The sequence below is a fragment of the Schistocerca serialis genome, chromosome 8 (genome assembly GCF_023864345.2).
Source record: "Schistocerca serialis cubense isolate TAMUIC-IGC-003099 chromosome 8, iqSchSeri2.2, whole genome shotgun sequence".
NCBI lineage: Eukaryota > Metazoa > Arthropoda > Insecta > Orthoptera > Acrididae > Schistocerca > Schistocerca serialis.
The window spans coordinates 579,903,816-579,930,777 of record NC_064645.1 but is presented as its reverse complement, the minus strand read 5'-3'; positions in this window follow the sequence as shown (position 1 = coordinate 579,930,777).

The window sequence follows — 26,962 nt, the reverse complement described above, 5'->3', positions numbered from 1 at the left end:
AAAGCAATTCTAACATTTGCTAAATGTTTTGCATCAAACAAAGTTAATTTATCATCCCTACGGCCTACGCGAAATTTGTGTTGCAAGCATACCGATTTAAATCCGTCCATCCATTTGTTGGAAAATGAAGTTAAATCCTTCTCCAATCCGGATCACGATTATGATGCACATTCCTCATGCGCACCTACTAACACGACGTTATTAGCATTACGACTTAACTAAGTTAGGGTACTGTAACGCCCCAACGACCACATTAAAGTCAATGAAGAAAGAACATGAAGTAGGGAAAGTTATCTTGGGAGTTACGACAGGTTTTCCGATGAGATAACACGAAAGAGTTTTGTCAACAACTACATTGTACACCACTGAGGATATTTGTTAGCGAAAGAGAAAGAAGAAACATCGTATTTCAGCAATGGACAAATATCCATGTGGCAAATGTGATATTAATATCTCAAAAGTTGAGTTCAAAGTAATGTCATCAAAGATAACTTTTATGTGGAAGAGAGTTGTAAGCGCAACGAAGAAATTCAATGCGCCTACAATGCTCTTCCACAGAAGTCGCTTGCTAGAACTCATCCAGTGCAGACGTACGAGAGCAGTTCTGATCTGAATTACTGAGATTGCGAATCGTGACGATATTGTTTTCGAGTTTAGAAGTGTTCGTTGCGTGACGGGATTCATGGCTTAAGAAACTGATTTTATGAACTGAGACAGGAACAGATAGACTCATTTAACCGTGCACTACGGGATAATTGAAATCTAATAACGGAATTAGTGAACTTCACTTTCAATTAGTTGGACCTTAAGGAGAAGTGAACATTCTATGAAAGAATACACGCAACTAGTCTTGAGTAGGACCCAAGTACACGTCATCATGAAGGTAAAACAATTACGCTAAAGTGTTGGGTTGTGGTAATTGCCAAGAAATTATAACTCAATCGGACTGACTTAACTAAACTATTCCGTGTGCATGTGGTGCGGGAGTTATAAGTATTTAGAGACAAAATAACAATAAACTGTTCGTTACCAGTTAAATACCCGGTGTGGACTACATCATTAAATAGTTTGATAAAAGACTAAATCAACGACTACTCGTGAAAGACTATTTCATTAGAGTGCAAATATTCACGTCATTAGTTGAGAAGTGAACTTTAAAACATTTTCGTATTACGACGCAATCTTACAAAGATTGAATCAAAGAGAATATCTGGATCTCGCTGCATACCAGCACAACAATTCCATAGCAACGAGACAACAGCATAAGAAAAAACTGTTAACTAAAATATTTCCTCGCAATCAGTGGTGTGTGCTATGCGAACGAGAGAATAATTAATAACTACTGCAAATCCGGACAATTAACGATACAATATTAATAATAAAAAGCGTCAATTATACGAGTTCGCATAAGTGGAGACACTGCGGACTTGTAATTGAGATACAACGACTGCGCGAGGAACGCCTTTCCGGAAGTTTTTCAGGTCTTTTCTCCCGTTAATCTACGGGGACTGACGTTATATCGCATCGTGTCTCTACTCTGCCGCGAGAGCTGCGGCAGTAGCAGCTCTACATCGTCGACTACATCAGCAAGCGGTTGGAGTCCAGGGGCACGCACCACAGTACATTACAATTTTTGGAGCTTCTTCTTGCCCTTAATACAACTATTTTTTGTTTATGTTAGTACGAGTTATTATTCACCGCCTTTTGATTGCTTTACGATATATTTAATATAACTTCAAATCATCTTTTGCTTGCGCAGTTTACAAACGGGTCATCTTTGAAAGCAATAACTATATCGAAAGACGGCAAGTCAGTATACCAGACGGACAATTGAATAGAGTATCACGTAAAGGTAAACGAGGAATTTCAGAACAAACTATGTTACAGAGGAATCGTTACTCTGATCCGTATGGTAGACACTCCTGTGGAAAGAACCATGTGACCATGGACTTGGACAAAAAACTAGTACTGCTTTTCAGTGTTCACAGCTGCATGACAATGACGTTCTAAAATTTAGTGCAGAATTGTTTCATAATGTAAGCGAAATGGATGAAGATAAACGTATTTTGGCTCCACGTGAAGCACGCAAGGTGCAATACAGTGGACTTCACTCCTAAACGCAACAGACAACGATCAGCTATTTTCTGCATAACGGGACTACACGGTCTGATACGTGTTTGTCTAGTGCTATTCAAGCTGCTATAAAACCTGTTAGATGCTCAAGAATAACATGTGTATTAAAGCGCAATTTCATTTCTGCCACTTCTATCACAAAAGGCAGGTGAAGCGATCGAGTGAGTGACAAAGCACGCAGTCATGGAATTCATCAGACAGGTTAGAGGAAGAGAACATAATTATAGAAGTGTCAGAGCTTATCTTCTTTCTGAATTCAAGAGCATAAAAGAATTATCTAAGATCTACAATCATACATCTGTCTATTTAAAGGCAACTTTTAGCATGATTTACAACATTTCCAGAATCAAGTCTAGCAATGAATTTTCGTCGCCCTGTGCGCATGCATATACAACGTATAAGAGCTATAAGTATCGGTTATAGTGTGCAGAGAAGAACAAAGCAAATGAGTACATGCTGGGCCGGCCGGAGTGGCCGAGCGGTTCTAGGTGCTTCAGTCTGGAACCAAGCGACCGCTACGATCACAGGTTCGAATCCTGCCTCGAGCATGGATGTGTGTGATGTCCTTAGGTTTACGTAGTTGTAAGTTCTAGGGGACTGATGACCTCAGATGTTGAGTCCAATAGTGCTCAGAGCCATTTGAGTACAGGCTGTAGCTCAGAATTCACAAGCTACGTAGTAGAGCACTTCACGCCATTTTGCAGCAGAAGTCACAATACGCAGCTTCGCTTGTATTAGTGTATGATCTACAGCAGGTGCAGCGGTACCTAAACTACGCATTCAAGAAGCATTTATGTTGTACGATTGGGACAGTAGAATTTCGTTGCGTGTGATATCTCGAACAATAAGTCATACTCCTACAGGAAGTCAAGCAGACCGACCAGCCAGTGAAATCTGAAGTGCTGTACTCATAACGCAGAAAATTTTATTACACAAAATGAAAACTTTTGTAAAGTGCCACGTATTTGGCTCGCTAACAATGGCCCTGGAGGACATAATAGGAAAAACACTATTTTGGCGATGGTACAAAGCTGCTTTTCTGGTGCTCCAGATAATATGAATAGCGCAATCATGCTATTTCCAGTTCGAGATCACAGCTTTCTTGCATGCGACAGGTTTTTTGGTACAGTTCAGCAAGATATGAAAGCTAAAGGCCTCATTCGACTACCTGATAAGTAGCATGAAGTCTACACTATGATAACGTCTTTGTATACCCCCGAGATCGACAAATATGTGAGTGGGAGTTCAGATCAGACAATTACAGAAAGCTCCTACATGTTCAGTTTGCTAAAAGGATAATGGTACAAAGAGGTAAACAAGCAACTGTGTGCAATTTCACCGTGTTTAATGAACACTGACGGATGTACACCCCTTCTCAAGGACGTATGACACTTGACAGCGGTCAGACGTCCACCGAGTAGTATTACTCAGCTGAAACGCGTATACATCCATGACTTACGCCAGAGAGCCTTCGGTGAAAACCGGAAAGCATATCCAACGCTTCTGTCGTACACAACATTAAGTGCATGTGTGACCCATTCTGAGTATTCTGCGCCCCATGAAGGATTCAAATGTGTTGAAATTGAAGAAGTATCACTGAAAGTGTAAAATGTGCAAGTATATGTTTTTCGCCAGAACAGTAAATGTTTTTGTGTTGACTGTTCGTCATGATTGCTTTTGTCTCAGTATGCCATTTTATTTCATTGAAGAGTCAGCAGTAGAAGTCTTGTGTGCAATGAAGGAAAGGTAAACCAAAGCGTCAATCAAAACAGTTTATTCCCATTGTTAACTTCATACTATTTTAAATCCAATACATTTATTTAATTATCGCGGAAGCAAGTATAATTTGGAGCACAGTACTTCGGTTTAAACTCGTGTTAATATATAAATGTTTGTCTAAAAGCTACATAGCCGGGTTCTGAACAGATATTTTGTAATAATTTTTGGCATTTTTCTCGGAAAGAGTAAACGTGAATTTAACTTTGTTGATATTTCAGCTCTTCGTCTGTTCTCGACCCTATATCGGAAATGTCACTAAAGATATCTGAGACTCTGATTGCATACGTCATGGAGTTGACAGACTGTTTGCTGATTTGTTACGCCACGCTCTCGAATATGTTCCTCTATCAGCGATACTCCGGACACTATCTATAATTAGACTGATGGTCCCCTGGGGAGCGAACGCAAACAGTGACTGCCTGTTTCCCACATTCATTAATGTGACGCAGAATAGCTCAGTGTGCGCAGCGTTTCTGGTGTGGGCTATGACATTTCTGCTAGGAAGACCGTAAGGTAGAAAATTGTTTCAGTTCACAAGCTGTGTTCACAGGGATTTTACAAAATTTTAGTTCAGTTATTAAAGATGATTTTTTTTTCAATTGTAATGAAAATTCACAACAAGTTTTTGCAATTTTTTATTTATATATTCAAAAATATACAGTTTCTTTGAAAAAGGCTGTGTTAAATTATGCAGAAGGTACTGTGTAACATTTACTGAAAGTTTGAAACAAATATGTTTGGAAGTTCCTTAGAAAACATGTAATTAGTATGAGAAAATAAAAGTTACAACATGACGGAAGACACTGTAATTGTACACAAATTTGACTGTTGCTGCGCGCTAAAGATTACGAGCCAAACTGCACATGGTGCGTCCGTAATATCTTCAATTTTTTTCTCTATTTAATGAACCACTTGACTTTAAGTAGTATGGGTGACGGACGTATTTACTTTTCCTTTCAGCGATGTGTGGAAAGGGCCTAGTGCCCAAACACACGTGTAGACGACTTTTTCTGAGGCGGTTCAGACCATTCGACGTAATCTCACTTGTTAAATGCGAACCATACCTGAGCTTAAGGGGCTCCGGAACGCCCTATACTTGCAATTTTAAAATAACGCTTATAAATTACATCTTTCCTCACATAGTATTTGAGGTAGGAAGTTGAACTTCTTACTGATTATTTATTGGAATACGGGCTACAACTTAACACAGGGATTTTAGTTCAGTTATTAAAGATGATTTTTTCGTTCAATTGTAATGAAAATTCACAACATTTTTTTTGCAATTTTTTATTTATATATTCAAAAATATACAGTTTTTTGGAAAAAGGCTGTGTTAAATTATGCAGAAGGTACTGTGTAACATTTACTGAAAGTTTGAAACAAATATGTTTGGAAGATCCTTAGAAAACATGTAATTAGTATGAGAAAATAAAAGTCTTGGGAAGCGAGCGACAAAGATTGGATTAACTTTTTAGTGCATTCCAGGTCCATAGGATGGATTATCTTCATCCTCTGCAAACTCCTCCCCCAGCTTCCTCTTGTTCCTCCTCCTGTTTACTCTTGCTTGTATTTCTAGACTCTTTACAGCCCTGTCTGCAGCCCGAAGGCGTTCCTTGTCTAAAGCAAGCATCGCTCGTTGTTGTGTTCGTAGATTTTGCTACCATTTTCTTCAGTTGCAGTTACTGCAACACTGTTCCAAAAGGTGGTCATGTATGAACACTTATCACATTTCGGTTGTATTTCACTAGCAAGTCCTACGTGCTTTATTATGGAGAGTTCCAGACCAACTTCACTACAATGAATACATCTTACACAGTTTGAAAAAATTCCTTTGAGAACCGACATATCAAATATTTCATTCACATCCGACTCGCCCATAAAACATTCATAGTTTTCACTCATTGAACCAAGGTTCTTCTGTGAAGTATTTTCTTTCCCACTTTGACTGCTATGGGCAGGTGTACTTTAGAGGTTAGGTTCACTCACTTGGTTATCGTCTTTATTGTTTACAGTAATAACACATACCTTTGGCTTTCCAACATTTCTCCTTTTCTTAAAAGCCTTCAGAGGATTTCTAATAACTTTACTTTTACTCATTATTATACTTCAACAAAACAGAGACTCAAGAAACAGAATTAATTACGAATATTTTCGAGATAACGACAGTGTAAATAAACATGAAACAATCGAAAATCACACCAGCGATATATATTGAACCATCACAGGTAAGCCACAACACATACTTTATCTCACATCACTAAAATGTACCTTATGAACACGGACGTTAATAATAACACATTTGACAGCAGTTTACCAGCGCCACAGTGGGTCACGCCCATGTAGAACACATTAAAAACAAATTTAAAAATAGTTGTTGTCTTCGGAATTGAATAAATTATATATCTATTAAAAGGTAATAGTCTGCAGATTCAGAAAACGCAAAAAAGTAAAAATTGCACTTTTCATGATTTTGAGCCTTTCCGGAGCCCCTTAAGCGGACCTATAGCCATGGCGGGTATTACGTAAGTTCTTTTCTCTTTCCGCAGACATTATATGAGTATGATGTTGGGGTCAATATCATACCGTTCATAGTACTTACCCGTACGGTTACTACCTTTTGCTGTTTTTGTTGGTTCTCGTAAGTGGAACCGGTGCTGTACTCGCTGCTTGTAGTAAATGTTTCTCGCGTCATTTGTCCGTTTTCATGATTTATCCACTATCTTCTTCGATCGTCAAGAGTCTTGACATGTTTCTGTAAGAACAATTATCCGGTCCTAAGTGAATATCCAGTCTTCTGAAATTATGATGTTACATAGCTCCATATTTGCTATTGACAACAAATCAGCCGCTACAAAAGAATAGTGGTGATGCAGATTTCTCAGTTTCTGTTATTATTTGACGTCGGTACAGCTCTACAGCTGAAGAAAGTGACTTACTCAAACAAATCTACTCTGATATTTTCTTTTCTTCGACCATTCTCTGAAATGTTACCTAAGAATGTAATGTCTAAACTGTTGTGAGTTTGCTAATTAAGTGTTTAGAAAGTCACCGATAATCGTTGCCTTCGTGTTACATTGCTTATCATTAAACCTCTGTATACTGCATTTCATACCTTTTGCAAAGATACGCAAGTGTGTAAGTCTGCACGCTTCGTATTGGCTGTTGCTGACGATAATATCTGAGTTACCAGGCAGTGCCGTAATCCACTTCAAACCCTACCAAAAGCTGACGTTTCGACCCATGTCTTGGGATCACCTTCAGGAGACTTCTGGTGTCTCCGGGAGGCTGAACACTGTCGAAACTCAGTGCTGCATCGATTTTTTCATTTGGCTGTTTTCCTGGAGTCTCTTAGAGAAGTGGAGTTACTAGTTAAAAGTGTTCAGGATGTCAATGGTGGGCCCTTGTCAGTGTTTATACAGGGTGGTCAGAAACAGTCTGATTAGATTAGATTAGATTAGATTAATACTAGTTCCATGGATCATGAATACGATATTTCGTAATGATGTGGAACGAGTAAAATTTTCCAATACATGACATAATTAGGTTAATTTAACAACATACTTAAGTTAATATAACAACTTTATTTTTTTTAAATATTTTTTCTTTTTTTTCTTAATTTATATCTAAAAATTCCTCTATGGAGTAGAAGGAGTTGTCATTCAGAAATTCTTTTAATTTCTTCTTAAATACTTGTTGGTTATCTGTCAGACTTTTGATACTATTTGGTAAGTGACCAAAGACTTTAGTGCCAGTATAATTAACCCCTTTCTGTGCCAAAGTTAGATTTAATCTTGAATAGTGAAGATCATCCTTTCTCCTAGTATTGTAGTTATGCACACTGCTATTACTTTTGACTTGGGTTTGGTTGTTAATAACAAATTTCATAAGAGAATATATATACTGAGAACCTACTGTGAATATCCCTAGATCCTTAAATAAATGTCTGCAGGATGATCTTGGGTGGACTCCAGCTATTATTCTGATTACACGCTTTTGTGCAATAAATACTTTATTCCTCAGTGATGAAATACCCCAAAATATGATGCCATATGAAAGCAATGAGTGAAAATAGGCGTAGTAAGCTAATTTACTAAGATGTTTATCACCAAAATTTGCAATGACCCTTATTGCATAAGTAGCTGAACTCAAACGTTTCAGCAGATCATCAATGTGTTTCTTCCAATTTAATCTCTCATCAAGGGACACACCTAAAAATTTGGAATATTCTACCTTACCTATATGCTTCTGATTAAGGTCTATATTTATTAATGGCGCCATACCATTCACTGTACGGAACTGTATGTACTGTGTCTTATCAAAATTTAGTGAGAGTCCGTTTACAAGGAACCACTTAGTAATTTTCTGAAAGACAGTATTGACAATTTCATCAGTTAATTCTTGTTTGTCAGGCGTGATTACTATACTTGTATCATCAGCAAAGAGAACTAACTTTGCCTCTTCATGAATATAGAATGGCAAGTCATTAATATATAATAAGAACAACAAAGAGTGTTAGAGGGTAGTTGTGCTGAGCAAGAGCTGTTAAGGAAAGAACTCGGTATGTTGCACTGTTTCCGAGTTAATTAGCATTGAAGTTAGTTAATCAGGCCGTTGCGCAAAAGTTCATGCGGTCCGCCAAAGACGTGTTGAAAAACGTGTCCTTCATTTGGTTTTCTCATCCAGAATAAGACACAAGTAATAGCGAATACTCTGTTAAGGAATTACAAGAGGAGAAGGTATACTCGGAAAAGGTTGAGTGATGCGGGAAGATCTCATTAGATTACATCAGGGTCAACAGAGATTCTGAAATACACTCCTGGAAATGGAAAAAAGAACACATTGACACCGGTGTGTCAGACCCACCATACTTGCTCCGGACACTGCGAGAGGGCTGTACAAGCAATGATCACACGCACGGCACAGCGGACACACCAGGAACCGCGGTGTTGGCCGTCGAATGGCGCTAGCAGCGCAGCATTTGTGCACCGCCGCCGTCAATGTCAGCCAGTTTGCCGTGGCATACGGAGCTCCATCGCAGTCTTTAACACTGGTAGCATGCCGCGACAGCGTGGACGTGAACCGTATGTGCAGTTGACGGACTTTGAGCGAGGGCGTATAGTGGGCATGCGGGAGGCCGGCTGGACGTACCGCCGAATTGCTCAACACCTGGGGCGTGAGGTCTCCACAGTACATCGATGTTGTCGCCAGTGGTCGGCGGAAGGTGCACGTGCCCGTCGACCAGGGACCGGACCGCAGCGACGCACGGATGCACGCCAAGACCGTAGGATCCTACGCAGTGCCGTAGGGGACCGCACCGCCACTTCCCAGCAAATTAGGGACACTGTTGCTCCTGGGGTATCGGCGAGGACCATTCACAACCGTCTCCATGAAGCTGGGCTACGGTCCCGCACACCGTTAGGCCGTCTTCCGCTCACGCCCCAACATCGTGCAGCCCGCCTCCAGTGGTGTCGCGACAGGCGTGAATGGAGGGACGAATGGAGACGTGTCGTCTTCAGCGATGAGAGTCGCTTCTGCCTTGGTGCCAATGATGGTCGTATGCGTGTTTGGCGCCGTGCAGGTGAGCGCCACAATCAGGACTGCATACGACCGAGGCACACAGGGCCAACACCCGGCATCATGGTGTGGGGAGCGATCTCCTACACTGGCCGTACACCACTGGTGATCGTCGAGGGGACACTGAATAGTGCACGGTACATACAAACCGTCATCGAACCCATCGTTCTACCATTCCTAGACCGGCAAGGGAACTTGCTGTTCCAACAGGACAATGCACGTCCGCATGTATCCCGTGCCACCCCACGTGCTCTAGAAGGTGTAAGTCAACTACCCTGGCCAGCAAGATCTCCGGATCTGTCCCCCATTGAGCATGTTTGGGACTGGATGAAGCGTCGTCTCACGCGGTCTGCACGTCCAGCACGAACGCTGGTCCAACTGAGGCGCCAGGTGGAAATGGCATGGCAAGCCGTTCCACAGGACTACATCCAGCATCTCTACGATCGTCTCCATGGGAGAATAGCAGCCTGCATTGCTGCGAAAGGTGGATATACACTGTACTAGTGCCGACATTGTGCATGCTCTGTTGCCTGTGTCTATGTGCCTGTGGTTCTGTCAGTGTGATCATGTGATGTATCTGACCCCAGGAATGAGTCAATAAAGTTTCCCCTTCCTGGGACAATGAATTCACGGTGTTCTTATTTCAATTTCCAGGAGTGTAAGATACTAGATTGTAAGACGTACCCAGGGGCAAATAGAAACTCAGATTAGTTGTGGTGAAGAGTGGGTTGAAGTTTAAGAGATGTCAGAAAGAATCAATACGCTAAGAAGTGGAATACGGATGAACTACGGAATGACGAGACACGCTTGAAGTTCTCTAAGTCTATACTCAGCATATAGGTAAGTCAAAGCAACCTTCGGCGAAATTAAAAGCCAGGGTGGTAACATTAAGAGCGGAGAGGGAATTCCACTGTTGAATGCAGAGCAGAGAGCGGATAGGTGTAAAGAATACATTGAAGGTCTGTATCGGGGGGAAAATTTGTCTTGTGTGATAGAAGAGGACACAGGATTCGATTTAGAAGAGATAAGGGATCCACTATTAGAATCAGAATTTAAGAGACCTTTGGAGGACTTAAGATCAAATAAGGCCCAAAGGATCGAAAACATTCTATCAGAACTTCTAAAATAGTTGGAGGAAATAGCAACAAAATGACTATTCAAGTTGGGGTGTATACTGTATGAGTCTGGTAACATACCATCTCACTTTCGGAAAAGCATCATCCACACAATTCCGAAGACTGTAAGTGCTGACAACTGCGAGAACTATGGCACAATCAGCTTAACAGCTTATGCATCCAAGTTGCTGACAAGAATAATGTATAGAGGAACGGAGAAGAAAATTGAGGAGGTGTTAGATGACGACCAGTTTGTCTTTAGGAAAGATAAAGGCACCAGAGAAGCAATTCTGACGTTGCGCTTGATAATGAAAGCAACTCTAAAGAAAAATAAAGACACATTCATGGAATTTGTCGCCGGCCGAAGTGGCCGTGCGGTTAAAGGCGCTGCAGTCTGGAACCGCAAGACCGCTACGGTCGCAGGTTCGAATCCTGCCTCGGGCATGGGTGTGTGTGATGTCCTTAGGTTAGTTGGGTTTAACTAGTTCTAAGTTCTAGGGGACTAATGACCTCAGCAGTTGAGTCCCATAGTGCTCAGAGCCATTTGAACCATGGAATTTGTCGACCTGAAAAAAGCTTTCGACAATGTAAAATGGTGCAAGGTTTTCGAAATTCAGAGAACAATGGGGGTGAGCCATAGGAAGAGACCGGTAATATACAATATGTACAAGAGCGAAGAGAGAATAATAAAAGTACGCAGTGCTCGGATTAGAAAGGGTGTAAGAGAGGGATGTAGTCTTTCGCCCCTACTGTTCAATCTGATCATCAAAGAAGCAATGATGGAAATAAAAGAAAGGTTCAGAAGCGCAATTAAAATTCAAGGTCAAAAGCTATCAATGATACGATTCGCTGATGACATTTCCATCCTGGGTGAAAGTGGAGAAGAATTGCATGGTCTGCTGAACGGAATGGACAGTCTAATGAGTACAAAATATGCACTGAGAGTAAATCGAAGAGAGACGAAAGCAATGAGAAGTAGCAGAAATGAGAACAGCCAGAAACGTAACGTCAGGATTGATGGTCACGATGTGGATCAAGTTAAGAAATTCTGCTACCTAGACAGCAAAATAACCAATGACGGACGGAGCAAGGAGGACATCAAAAGCAGCCTAGCACTGGCATAAAGGGTATTCCTGGTTGAGAGAAGTCTACTAGTATCAAAAATAGGCCTTACTTTGAAGAAGAAATTTCTGAGAATGTAAGTTTGGAGTACAGCATTGTACTCGTATAGTAGTGCGACATGGACTATGGGAAAACTGGAACAGAAAGGAATCGAAACTTTTGAGACGTGGTGCTACAGGAGAATGTTGAAAATTAGGTGGACTGATAAGTAAGGAATGAGGGGGCTCTGCGCATAATCGGAGAGGAAAGGAATATGTGGAAAACACTGACAAGGAGAAGGGACAGGATGATAGGACATCTGTTAGGAAATCAGGGAATAACTTCCATAGTACTAGAGGCAGCTGCAGAGGGCAAAAACTATAGACAAAGAAAGAGACTGGAATGAATTCAACAGATACCTGAGGACGTAGGTTGCATGTGCTACTCTGAGACGAAGAGGTTGGCACAGGTAAGAATTCGTGACGAGCTACATGTAACCAGTCAGAAGACTGATGATTAAAAAAAAAGAAAAAAGAAAAAAAAAACGAAAGGCGAATACAAAAATTGAGGATCGAATCCAACCAATGTCTGAGAAGTCTCGTGCGCTGCCATCTACGCTATGAAAACGACTGACATTAATTGTATCTGAAGGCCCGCTTTAATTTGCGCGCTCTTCATTGGCTAACGTCAGTGCTAATAAACCAGAAAATGGTGCAGGGTATCGAATTTTTTTTCGTAACTAGAATTTCTGAACGCAACCCTCCCTACAACCCAATTATAAGCATTTCAGACGGTTTCCGATCACCCTGTGCATTGATAATGGATAGTTAAAGACAGGAGGAATATTACCGAAGTATTACTGTTGGCGTACCTCCTGGACAGACATGTACGACCCAAATAGTTGGGAGAGGCGTGCAGTTGTGACAGACTACATGCAGAGTCCTCTGGAACTCCACCGCCATAATGTCGAATATTTTCTGAGTAATTTCGGGTGAGTGAGCCGTGGTCTTCAGTTGCTCCTTACAGCGGAATTGCATTTCGTCCAATTCGTTGCCTCCATTTTTTTTAAATTCGTGTTGTACGAAAAAATTCTACACAAGAGTGCGAATGTGGTCGGTATGAGCCTTGAGGCTTGCTTTTAATAAAAAAATAAGAGAGGGAAAAACAAAACTTTGCTCCATTGTCTCACGGTACTTGCCGTTCACACCAGTAAGAACCGCTTCATCTTCGCCCTCAATGTTGCAATCAGTCTTGTCTTGGGTTTGTTCTTCCTGCAGCATTCATAACCAATACACAGCATTACGGAGAGGTTGCCAATATCCAATTCGTATATGAGTTCAGTGAACAAAAAGGAAAGAGCGCCACGCACATCGACGCTATAGTAAACTATTTTTCAGAGACTAAAATTTCATCACAATAGTTTAGCATCGCCTGAGCATTATTGTCTTAAACTCTTTGTTTTGTATGTTATGGAATTTTTCAGTGCAGTGAACTTTGTTTGCATCTCTAAAAATGAGGGCAATTTAAGTAGAGGTGTCAGCTACAGGTTTGTAGCGTCGTGGCTATCCACCGTCAAGGAAGGAAGTATCCACTCATGGTGCTCAAAGGAGATAAACAACTACTACGAATAGATCAGTGACAAAACAACAATAATATTTTGACCAAAATTTCCCCTTCTATCTCAGTATCTGCTATGAGAATGAAGACCGCCACTAAGTATTACCCAATAACTCCACTTCTCCCAAGAATGGGTGAAAAAGCGGGCCTTTTTACAAGCGGAAACCGTAAAACGCGTCTGCTTTTCGTCTCGACACGTTTCAGTGTTACATTACCGTAACGCTATGTTCTCTTATGCTGAGAGAGACACGTAGACCCGTTGGTACAAATGATGTATTTCTTCATTTATTATACGGGTCTTCTGTGGAAGGTCCTTTCGTTTTCAAAGCTCTACATTTTCTAAAGTATTACATGCACGAGTATGTTTGATGAATGAATAGAACTGTAAACTCAACAAGTTTGAGTTTGGCATCCTGCAAGTGTTCTGTGGGTCCCCTCTGGTCACAGGACATATGTCCAAGTGGTAGTCAAATTTGTTCCATAGTATATGAACAGATCCCTTAATTGGGCAGGTAGGTTAGAAAATTTAAAAAGGGAAATGGATGGGTTGAAGTTACATATAGTTGGAATTAGTGAAGTTCGGTAGCAGGAGGAACAAGACTTTTGGTCAGGTGAATACAGGGTTATAAATACAAAATCAAATAGGGGTAATGCAGGAGTAGGTTTAATAATGAATAAAAAAAATAGGAGTGCGGGTAACCTACTACCAACAGCACAGTGAAAGCATTATTGTGGCCAAGATAGACACGAAGCCCATGCCTACTACAGTAGTTCAAGTTTATATGCCAACTAACTCTGCAGATGATGAAGAAATTGATGAATTTATGATCAGATAAAAGAAATTATTCAGGTAGTGAAGGGAGACGAAAATTTAATGCTCATGGGTGACTGGAATTCGAGAGTAGGAAAAGGGAGAGAAGGAAACATAGTGGGTGAATATGGATTGGGGGAGAGAAATGAAAGAGGAAGCCGTCTGGTAGAATTTTGCACAGAGCATAACTTAATCATAGCTAACACTTGGTTCAACAATCGTAAAAGAAGGTTGTACACATGGAAGAATCCTGCAGATACTAGAAGGTATCAGACAGATTACTTAATGGTAAGACAGAGATTTAGGAACCAACTTTTAAATTGTAAGACATTTTCAGGGGCAGATGTGGAATCTGACCACAATCTATTGGTTATGAACTGTAGATTAAAACTGAAGAAACTGCAAAAAGGTGGGAATTTAAGGAGATGGGACCTGGATAAACTGACTAAACCATTGTACAGAGTTTCAGGGAGAGCATAAGGGAACAATTGACAGGAATGGGGGAAAGAAATACAGTAGAAGAAGAATGGGTAGCTCTAAGGGATGAAGTAGTGAAGGCAGCACAGGATCAAGTAGGTAAAAAGACGAGGGCTAGTAGAAATCCTTGGGTAACAGAAGAAATATTGAATTTAATTGATGAAAGGAGAAAATATAAAAACGCAGTAAATGAAGCAGGCAAAAAGGTATACAAACGTCTCAAAAATGAGATCGTCAGGAAGTGCAAAATGGCTAAGCAGGGATGGCTAGAGGACAAATGTAAGGATGTAGTGTCTTATCTCACTAGGGGTAAGATAGATTTTGCCTACAGGAAAATTGAAGAGACCTTTGGAGAAAAGAGAGCCACTTGTATGAATATCAAGAGCTCAGATGGAAACCCAGTTGTAAGCAAAGAAGGGAAAGCAGAAAGGTGGAAGGAGTATATAGAGGGTCTACACAAGGGCGATGTACTTGAGGACAATATTATGGAAATGGAAGAGGATATAGATGATGATGAAATGGGAGATACGATACTGCGTGAAGAGTTTGACAGAGCACTGAAAGACCTGAGTCGAAACAAGGCCTCGGTAGTAGACAGCATTCTATTGGAACTACTGACGGCTTTGGGAGAGCCAGTCTTGACAAAACTCTACCATCTGGTGAGCAAGATGTATGAGACAGGCGAAATATCCTCAGATTTCAGGAAGAATATAATAACTCCAATCCCAAAGAAAGCAGGTGCTGACAGATGTGAAAATTACCCAACTATCAGTTTATTAAGTCACAGTTGCAAAATACTAGCTCCAATTCTTTACAGACGAATGGAAAAACTGGTAGAAGCCGACCTAGGCGAAGATAAGTTTGGATTCCGTAGAAACACTGGAACACGTCAGGCAATACAGACCCTACGACTTATCTTAGAAAATAGATTCAGGAAAGGCAAGTCTATATTGCTAGCATTTGTAGACTTAGTGAAAGCTTTTGACAATAGTGACTAGAATACTCTCTTTCAAATTCTGAAGGTGGCAGGGGTAAAATACTGGGAGCAAAAGGCTATTTACAATTTGTACAGAAACCAGATGGCAATTATAAGGGTCGAGGGGCATGAAAGGGAAGCAGCGGTTGGGAAGGGAGTGAGACACGGTTGTAGTCTGTCCCCGATGTTATTCAATCTGTATATTGAGCAAGCAGTAAAGGAAACGAAAGAAAAATTCGGAGTAGGTATTAAAGTCCATGGAGAATAATTAAAAACTTTGAGGTTCGCCGATGACATTGTAATTCTGTCAGAGACAGCAAAGGACTTGGAAGAGCAGTTGAACGGAATGGACAGTGTCTTGGAAGGAGGATATAAGATGAACATCAACAAAAGCAAAACGAGGATAATGGAATGTAGTCTAATTAAGTCGGGTGATGCTGAGGGAATTAGGTTAGTAGTAAAGTAGTTTTGCTATTTGGGGAGCAAAATAACTGATGATGGTCGAAGTAGAGAGGATATAAGATGTAGACTGGCAATGGCAAGGAAAGCGTTTCTGAAGAAGAGAAATTTGTTAACATCAAATATAGGTTTAAGTGTCAGGAAGTCGCTTATGAAAGTATTTGTATGGAGTGTAGCCATGTATGGAAGTGAAACATGGACGATAAATAGTTTGGACAAGAAGAGAATAGAAGCTTTCGAAATGTGGTGCTACAGAAGAGTGCTGAAGATTAGATGGGTAGCTCACATAACTAATGAGGAGGTATTGAATAGAATTGGGGAGAATAGGAGTTTGTGCCACAACTTGACAAGAAGAAGGGACCGGTTGGTAGGACATGTTCTGAGACATCAAGGGATCACCAATTTAGTATTGGAGGGCAGCGTGGAGGGTAAAAATCGTAGAGGGAGAGCAAGAGATGAATACACTAAGCAGATTCAGAAGGATGTAGGTAGCAGTAAGTACTGTGAGATGAAGAAGCTTGCACAGGATAGAGTACCATGGAGAGCTGCATCAAACCAGTCTCAGGACTGAAGACAACAACAACAACATATGAGACAACATACAGTCAATAATTATTGCAGCGCCATTGAGGGCTTCAATGAGGTATTTCAATGTTCTTGGCAGTGGAGATTCGGAAGGAAAAATCACAAGCCTCTAGATCAGTCAACTTGGGGGGCCAAGGGAATGCAGACACATCAACTTCATCGCGCCCCCAGTCAAGCTGTGCGGGAGTTCTTCGTTTATGTAGCGACCATCATCGATTCTCGTATAAGGAGGTGCACCATCTTACTGGAAGACGATATTCCCGTAATCAGCCGACAGTACTGGAAAGAACCACCATTGGAAGATATGAAGGTAAGTGTTACCCGACACAGAGTTCTCAGAGAAGAAAAACGGCTCATTCAGCTTTGTCTGTGACGAAGTGCAGAAAACTTTAAACTTCGGCGAATCTCGAACATGAGCCTCAATTTCATAAGGATTTTCGGTGCCACAGTCTCACATTGTGGCGATTAACATTTTTATGTAATGTAAGATTGACTCGTCGCTTGATATCAACTTGTCAGGGAAAAGTTCGTCCTCAAGTGATTCTTGCGTTGTGATGCAAAATCTAAGACTAGGGCGTCATCTTCCCGTTTTAATTGTAGCACCAGCTGCAGACTGTACGGTGCACTTGCAGCCTGGTCTCTACTACCTACACTGCCTTTATTGTTCTACTATGTTCCCACACCCACTACCATAATCTACGAATTACGTCTGCATCTACACTGTAGCTTACATTTCATATAGTATGTAACAGCTGGTAATTAAATGTCACCAGCAAGGCCGCAGCTTATCCGTGTAGAGACGAGCCTGTGCTCCAAGTCCACGGTTCAGTGGATAGTGCGCAAAATGCGGCCAGCCGGTGCCGCTGCGGATCATTTGCCAGCACTGTTGTACTATCTTGTGTAGCCCTTTGGCTCAGCCAGATGCGTGACATGTCTCAGGGGAGGCTCGCTGGTTTGTAGCCTGCCGTGAGAATTTTCTCTGTCCTGGGCTTGGTGGTCTTGTCTTGGTTGTGCTCGGCCGTGCGGTCGTCGTTTGTTATCCGCTTCGAGTCGTACAAAATCTGTTGGTGAGATCATTATGTGCTGTTGTTTAAACAATGCATTGCAAATGCAGTTTGTAACGAGCATAAGTTCCGATAATTCTACTGTTGACAGAGGACGGTGTAAATAACAACATTATATAATTATTTATGTCGAATTCAGATTAATAATTACACCTGTTACAAGTTGTGTGTTTCTGGGCTGGTTAGTACCATCAAGTACATGTGCCAAGAGCAAGCCATTAAAGCTCACTCTCTCATGGGCAGCTGGTCAGGTGTTGAATTGCGAAAGCAAAACGGTTCGCCTATACTCACAGCCGTAGTCCACTTAGTGGTGAAGTATGTCGTAAAGTTTGTGTTGTGTTTGTGGGAAGACTGTTCGATGCAGAGAGAAACCCAGCACACTGATGTGCGTTCATGTTAAGGTTCCACATACAAAAATAAATGCACTTATGCCCGTTACAACGAGTATAATCGGTTGCATTCATGTAGGACGAAATTTTTTTCCAGTGTTGTGCTGACACACAGTGGACCTTCTAGTTTTACTTTTACTCGGCGTTCCGATTGAAAACTGAACTTAGATCTTCGTGGACAGGTTTGAGCCACGTGTCTACATGGGCTGCAATAATCATATATTTTATTGCCATCTATATTCATACCAGAAACTAGCCCCCAACCCTTCTCATTCAGTAACAAGTCACTTCGATTTTAGAACTATTAATTTATGTATCTTGTGAACTGAACTATTCCCTTTCTGCTGAGTTTGAATTTTCAGTTATGGTTAACGAGCTATCATTCCGTAAAAGCAATAGTATTAACAGAGCAAGTTATTAACAAATTTACTGCCTACGTGTCCGTTTTCCCAAATCATCTTTTGCTTCTTCGCACAACCACGTGTTTATGTAAGCTTATAGAATGCAACAAGCCACACTATGCCATGGCTATACCATGTTTCATTGTACCATCATTCACAAATATCATCCACATTTACCAACGTCGCGAGTGTTATTATACCTTAAATGGTCTTAGGTAAATAGGCCTATTTGTGCTGCAGACGGGTGGTAATTGCAGCAATGTAGTCAGTAACATGCTACAGTTCTGCTCTCATAAAATGCTCATAGGAAAACTCTTTCCCTGTTCATAGGTTAGTGTCTTACATTTAAGTACGGTTCACAGCTGTTCCTGATTAGACAAACTGAATAACTAATCATTTTCGTCTCAGACGTGTGAGTGTGATTATCATTACACTTAAGAACGTTAACTTGAACGTCAGATAAATTATAGTCAGATGAGTCTTTATCAGGTCTTCCCAATGAACTGGTGTGATTAATTAGAAGTAGCTCATACTTTTGGCTTGAGTTGTTGAATAAATAATGGAAAGGACAATTAGCTTCCAACAACGCTGATTTTCAGCCCAACCATGAGCACCCCATCCGTCTTACACACTAAAATATCCTGGACTAATAGCCGACCGAAAACAATCATGGCAATGCTACCTTCTAATCATCCAACAAAAAGCACAAAATAGACTAAAACTGATATATCCAATACAAGTCGTACATGGGTATCACATGCATATACATAATACATCTAAAAAATCGTTAAGTGAGACATTCTTAAATATGCCAAAGTGGCCTGGAGGTCCGTATCCCAAAAACGTAACCATTTCTATAATGAAGAGTACTGCGCTTCACGTTAAATATCCACCTTCAGTCTCCTATACGTATCCTGCATCAGTTTGTAAGATTCCCTCCCTCTTCTCAAATTTCTCGAACATCCTTGCATATCTTGAACAGCCCACAAACTTCGATTTGACTACAACGAATCTATACAAAAACGTCCTACCCTCCATCCACCTCCACACCCTCAATGAGATATCCCAAGGCTCCTTCTCCCGGTCCCAGAAATTCGCTCATTATACTGGCGAGAACCTACTCCTTAAATGAAGGCTTCAGAATATCTCTCCTGCTCTCGCTCCTTCATGCTGCCGCCATATATCTTGCTTCCCAGCATATCGTATCCCGTCCCAGAAATAAAGAGCTATTAATGTGGCTATTTACAGCTCGTGTCTGAGTTCTTTTACATAAATTTTCGACTTCTCACAGTCCTGATTAATGGGATCTGAAGAAGGAAATTACATGTTCGAAACTGGTAATTATTTGAGATAATTTGTAACTAAAATTGTTAAAATACGTATGTTTAAAAATACACAATTTCAGCATCTTTCATGACATCATGTCGTCTTCCACAATTGACCTATATTTCCCACATCATCCTATCGTTCCTACCTTCCTACCTGCGCATTATTTACTGACAGCTAGACTCCTATGTATCAGTATCACTGTCGCAATCTATGTTTTACAGGAAATCATGAAAAATCAATCGTTTTTATTGTGTATAAGATCCATTATTGTCGTATTTTAACTGTAAAATATAGTGTATGATCATTTATTATTTCAAGATCGCTTAATGTTTACAATGTTCACTATACTGGTTTCACAAATGATTGCCATTTTTAGATACGAGTAATCGTTTAACAATTTCGACTTGAGATACAACAATGATACAGTTTATACAGCTTGAAGTGGTCTAAAATTATATGAAAAGTACATAACTGAAATTCGTAAATAATAGACTTCAGCTATCAGTCGTCCTTTTTAATTTTATTGGCAGATCTAGATTTCAGCTAGAAACTAGCCATTCACAATGCATTATCATTTTGATCAATGCATGCAGTGCCTGTTGGTCGGGCTTCATCCACAGTTCATTTAATACTCAATAAATTAAGTATTCAATGAACTCTGGATGTAGTCCGAGCAACAGGCATAACATGCATTGTTAAAAAATGATAGGGCATTGACAATGGCTAGTTTCTAGCTGAAATCTAGATCTGCCTATAAAGTTTAAAAAGGACGACTGATAGCTGAAATCTATTGTTTACAAGTCAATAAAACAGTCGCTGAGTGCAACAGCCTTCTGAATGGAAGGTAACCTGATAACTGAAATTGTTAAATAGCATGACAAAGCTGTTATTTGCCGAAACCAGTAATGTAAACGCTTAGTTATTACGCGACCTTGAAGTAAAAAATGATTCTTTTAGAAAAATTTAAAAGGTCACATACCTCTGTCTAGCGATATGTCAGTTATATTAAAAGAGAAGAACTATACATTCGACGTCATGTGATTGACGAGCAGCAAAATGGCTGTGGTCAGCCATCTAACTTCATGTCGGGTGGTGGTGTGGGGGGGTTGGAGGTGGGGGTGGGATGAGGGGGTATTTGGAGAAATCAATAAAAAAAAAAAAAAAAGGAAATCTGTTGAGCCACTCGAGGATATTACAAGGATCCTGAAAATAATCCTAGCAGACGGGTAGATACTTTCAGTGTAGGAGCAGTTTGAAGAGGAAAGCAATGCGGTTTGGCAGCTCACAAGAATTTATTGGCGGTGTTATAGGGGTTTTGTTATCAATCGTGTAGGAGATCGTTAGAATTTAGATGGACATTGGGTTTTTGTTGTCCCTTGTTTAGGAGACCGGGAGAATTTAGCCTGACAGAGTAACTGGAATAGGAAGTGTGACACTCGGTCATGGTTGTAAATGTCACAGACCGTCTGGTACCCATCAGGCAGTCGATTCCTCAAGGAACACGATTTTTATGTCGAGCCCCGAGTGGGAGGTACCTAGTAAAGGCCGACAACATTTGTGAAGGAATGATCTGTGATTTACGGAGACGTGCAGAGCGGTGTAGGGGACGTTTATAGGTGCTGAGGCGAGCAGCATCCTGCTACGGTGGCGGCGACAGCCGGCGGCCGTCTGGGGGTCTCGGGGGTGTCGTCGTCTGCCGCTCCCTGCAGCAGCGCCGCAGTCGCGCTGAATACCAACGAGCTGCATCAGCGTGTTGAGCCGAGCCGGCGCAGCGCAGGCCGCACGTGCAAAGGGCCGCGGAGCAGAGGGCGCGGGGTGCGGGGCACGGCCGCAGGTACGAAGGGCGGCCGAGTCGCGCAAACTCCTTCCTCTGGGGCCGGCCTGCGGAGGGCGGAGGGGAGACCCACAGCGCTTCAGGAGACCTCTGTCACAGGGCAGCGCCGTGTACACACTTGATATGTTACGTAGAGATCAACATGAGATAGTAACGCAGAAGATTACACTGAGATGGCACGAAATGTGTTGCCAATTGTTTCTTTCACAATTTACGACGCACATTAGATATCCCGCTGGGATCTCTACAGCAGTACCAGCAGAGCTTGGAAAAACAAATGAGTAACAAAATGACGTGTAATTGACGATACTGCCGCTAGGAGGCTAGTAAGCAGCAATGGCTGACAATGGAAGACTGACGACACAGCAACGATCGGCAATTGTGTTATTTTTCCATTGAACGGAAAGCCTTCTTGTGACTCAGAGGCGTTTTCGACAACAGTTTAGCACACGATGGCTCCCTTGCAAGAAGACCATCCACAGGTTGTACGATAAATTTGTACAGGAAGGAACAGTACTGGAAGCGAAGCGACCTCGGTCTAAGCCTGTTTGTTCGCCGGAGAACAATGACGCGGTACGAGTTGCTGTAAAGAGAAGTCCCGGGAAATCGTGTAGAAAGGCAGCAGTGCAACTGGGAATATCCAGACGATCCGTTCAACGCATTCTTAAAAGTGACCTCCATATGTACCCATACAAGATGACCTGTGCACAGAAGCTCACTGAAGAACACAAGCAGCAGAGACCACTGTTTGCTCAGTGGGCGGAGGATGTTGAAGAAACTCTCAACAACGTTTGGTTTTCAGACGAAGCGCATTTTCATTTAGACGATTAACAAACAAAATGTACGCTTTTGGGCCTCTGGAAACCCACAAGTGCTTCATGAACGACAACATTATGCTCCGAGGATTACAGCGTGGGCAGCAATATCCAGTCACGGACTTATTGGACCCTTTTTCTGTGAAGAAACTGTGAACAGCGAGCGTTATTTGAGCATGCTTCGCAACAGCTTCATTCCACAGCTTCTTGCTACTGCCTTGCCCTTCAACACGCAGTGGTTCCTGCAGGATGGAGCAAGGCCACATACTGCTAACACTGTGTTGGAGTTTTTACACGAGCATTTCGACATACGGATCATTTCACTCAAGTTTCCACATCGCTTCAGTGACATACAAAATTGGCCCCCCAATAGTCCAGGTCTCAATCCATGTGACCTTTTTCTTTGGGGGTACCTAAAGGAAAAAATTTTCACGAAACGTCCACGTGATTTAATGGAGCTCAGAAGACTTATTCTTCAAGGTTGCAGTGAAATTACGGAAGACATGTGCCGTAGGGTACTCATTAACTTCAGTGTTCGTTTGAAGGAAGTTTGGAAACTAAATGGTGGACATATTGAGCATGTGCTGAGTGAAACAAATCTCCATGGACGGCTCTTCATTGTAGTATATGTTCCTTTCAGATTGTATTGACAGTAAATTTTATTTTCAAAAACAAAATGGTAACACATTTCGTGAGCCACCCTGTACATAGAGTGATAGATTGCGTACATAAGGTATAAAAGGACAGTGGACTGGCAAGCTGTCGTTCGTATTCAGGTCATTCATATGAACAGACATCGAACTGTGATTATGACCACACGATGAGAATAAAGTCTTTGAACGCGGGATGTTAGTTGGAGCTAGACGCATAGACCATTTTATTTCGCAAATCGTTAAGGAGTTTGATATTCCGATATCCATGATGTCAACAGTGTGCGGCGAATACCAAATTTGAGGCATTATCCCTCACCACAGACAACGCAGTGGCCGAAATCCTTCACTTTACGACCGAGATCAGCGGCGTTTGCGTTGAGTTGTTAGCGCTAACAGACAGCCAACACTACGTGAAACAAGCGCAGAAACAGGTGTTCCAACGAACGTATCTCCTAGGCAAGTGCAGCAAAGGTTTGGCCTTAATTAAGCTATAGCAGCAAAAGACAAACGCGACTGCCTTTGCTAACAGAGTGACATCGCCTGCGCGCTTCTCCTGGACTAGTGACCGTATCGGTTGGACCCTGGACACTGGAAGACTGTGGACTGGTCAGATGAGTTGCGACTGTAGTTGGCAAAAGATGAGATCGAGGCTGGCGCAGACCCCACGAAGCCATGGTCCCAAGTTGTCAACAAAGCATTGTAGAAACTAGTGTAGGCTGAGTAATGGTGAGGGCTGTCCTTATGTGGAATTAATGGGGTCATGGCGTCCAGCTGAACTGATCATTGACCAGAAATGATTATTTTCGGCTGCTTTCAGACCATTTGTAACCGTCAAGGGGCTCCGGAAAGGCTCAAAATCATGAAAGGTTCAATTTTTTTTTTTTTTTGCGTTTTCTGAATCCGCAGACTATTACCTTTTAATAGATATATAATTTATTCAATTCCGAAGACTACAACTATTTTTAAATTTTTTTTGAAATGTGTTCTACATGGGCGTGACCCACTGTGGCGCTGTTAAACTGCTGTCAAATGGTGTTATTATTAACGTCTGTGTTCATCAGGTACATTTTAGTGATGTGAGATAAAGTATGTGTTGTGGCTAACCTGTGATGGTTCAATATATATCGCTGGTGTGATTGTCGATTGTTTCATGTTTATTTACTCTGTCGTTATCTCGAAAATATTCGTAATTAATTCTGTTTCTTGAGTCTCTGTTTTGTTGAAGTATAATAATGAGTAAAAGTAAAGTTATTAGAAATCCTCTGAAGGCTTTTAAGAAAAGGAGAAATGTTGGAAAGCCAAAGGTATGTGTTATTACTGTAAACAATAAAGACGATAACCAAGTGAGTGAACCTAACCTCTCAAGTACAACTGCCCAGAGCAGTCAAAGTGGGAAAGAAAATACTTCACAGAAGAAGCTTGGTTCAACGAGTGAAAACTATGAATGTTTTATGGGCGAATCGGATGTGAATGAAATATTTGATATGTCGGTTCTCAAAGGAATTTTTTCAAACTGTGTAAGATGTGTTCATTGTAGTGAAGTTGGTCTGCAACTCTCCATAATAAAGCACGTAGGACTTGCTAGTGAAATACAACTGAAATGTGATAAGTGTTCATACATGACCACCTTTTGGAACAGTGTTGCAGTAACTGCAACTGAAGAAAATGGTAGCAAAATCTACGAACACAACAACGAGCGATGTTTGCTTTAGACAATGAACGCCTTCGGGCTGCAGACAGGGCTGTAAAGAGTCTAGAAATACAAGCAAGAGTAAACAGGAGGAGGAACAAGAGGAAGCTGGAGGAGGAGTTTGCAGAGGATGAAGATAATCCATACTATAGACCTGGAATGCACTAAAAAGTTAATCCAATCTTTGTCGCTCGATTCCCAAAACTATTATTTTCTCATACTGATTACATGTTTTCTAAGGATCTTCCAAACATATTTGTTTCAAACTTTCAGTAAATGTTACACAGTACCTTCTGCATAATTTAACACAGCCTTTTTCCAAAAAACTGTATATTTTTGAACATATAAATAAAAAATTGCAAAAAAATGTTGTGAATTTTCATTACAATTGAAAAAAATCATCTTTAATAACTGAACTAAAATTTTGTAAAATCCCTGTGTTAAGTTGTAGCCCATATTCCAATAAATAATCTGTAAAAAGTTCTACTTCCTACCTCAAATACTTTGTGAGGAAAGATGTAATTTATAAGCGTTATTTTAACATTGTAAGTATAGGGCGTTCCGGAGCCCCTTAATGAACTTGATGTTCCCCAACAGCGACATAATTTTTATGGATGACAATGTACCATGTCACCAGGTCACAATTGTTCGCGGTTGGTCTGAACAACAATCTGGAAAATTCGAGCTAATGATCTGACCACCCAGAAGTCCCCACATTTATGGCACGTAATCGAGAGGCTAGATCATGCACGAAATCTTGCACCGGCAACACTTTCACAATCAATGGCGGCTGTAGACGTATCATTGCTCAGTATCTGTACAGGCGACTTCCAACAACTTTTTGAGTCCATTGCAAGTCTAGCTGCCGCACTACATCTACGTCTACATACACATGATTCCTCTGCAATTCGTATTTAAGTGGTTGGCAGAGGGTTCATCGAACCACAATCGTACTATCTCTCTACCATTCCACTCCCGAAAACCGCGCGGGAAAAACGAACACCTAAACCTTTCTGTTCGAGCACTGATTTCTCTTATTTTATTTTGATGATCATTCCTACCTATGTAGGTTGGGCTCAACAAAATATTTTTGCATTCGGAAGAGAAAGTTGGTGACTGAAATTTCGTAAATAGATCTCGCTCCGACGAAAAACGTCTTCGCTTTAATGACTTCCATCCCAACTCGCGTATCATATCTGCCACACTCTCTCCCCTATTACGTGATAATACAAAACGAGCTGTCCTGCACCCTTCTGTGTCCTCCGTCAATCCCACGTGGTAAGGATCCCACACCGCGCAGTAATATTGTAACAGAGGACGAACGAATGTAGTGTAAGCTGTCTCTTTAGTGGACTTGTTGCATCTTCTAAGTGTCCTGCCAATGAAACGCAACCTTTGGCTCGCCTTCCCCACAATATTATCCATGTGGTCTTTCCAACTACGCCGTACAAAGGGAGATACGACATGATATTAGGAGCTATCCCATGACTTTTGTCGCCATGTAGAAGAGGACCATTCAAAACACGACTCACGCCCGGTACGCACAGCTTTACTTCTGCCAGTACCTCGTCTCCTACCTTCCAAACTTTACAGAAGCTCTCCTGCGAACCTTGCAGGACTATCACTCCTGAAAGAAAGGATATTGTGGAGACATGGCTTAGCCACAGCCTGGGGGATGTTTCCAGAATGAGATTTTCACTCTGCAGCGGAGTGTGCGCTGATATGAAACTTCCTGGCAGATTAAAACTGTGTGCCCGACCGAGACTCGAACTCGGGACCTTTGCCTTTCGCGCAAAGTTTGGAAGGTAGGAGACGAGGTACTGGCAGAAGTAAAGCTGTGAGTACCGGGCGTGAGTCGTGCTTCGGTAGCTCAGTTGGTAGAGCACTTGCCCGCGAAAGGCAAAGGTCCCGAGTTCGAGTCTCGGTCGGGCACACAGTTTAAATCTGCCAGGAAGTTTCATATCAGCGCACACTCCGCTGCAGAGTGAAAATCTCATTCAGGACCATTCAGTTTGTTAGTCAGCAGGAGTAAGATGACAAACACCACAGTGATTTGTTTAACAGGAAAGTCTCTCTGTGCAGTACTCAACAGACACATTTATAGTAACTCATTCGTAACGGGAGGTTTAATTAGCTCACTGCACAAAATCCACCCTCTTA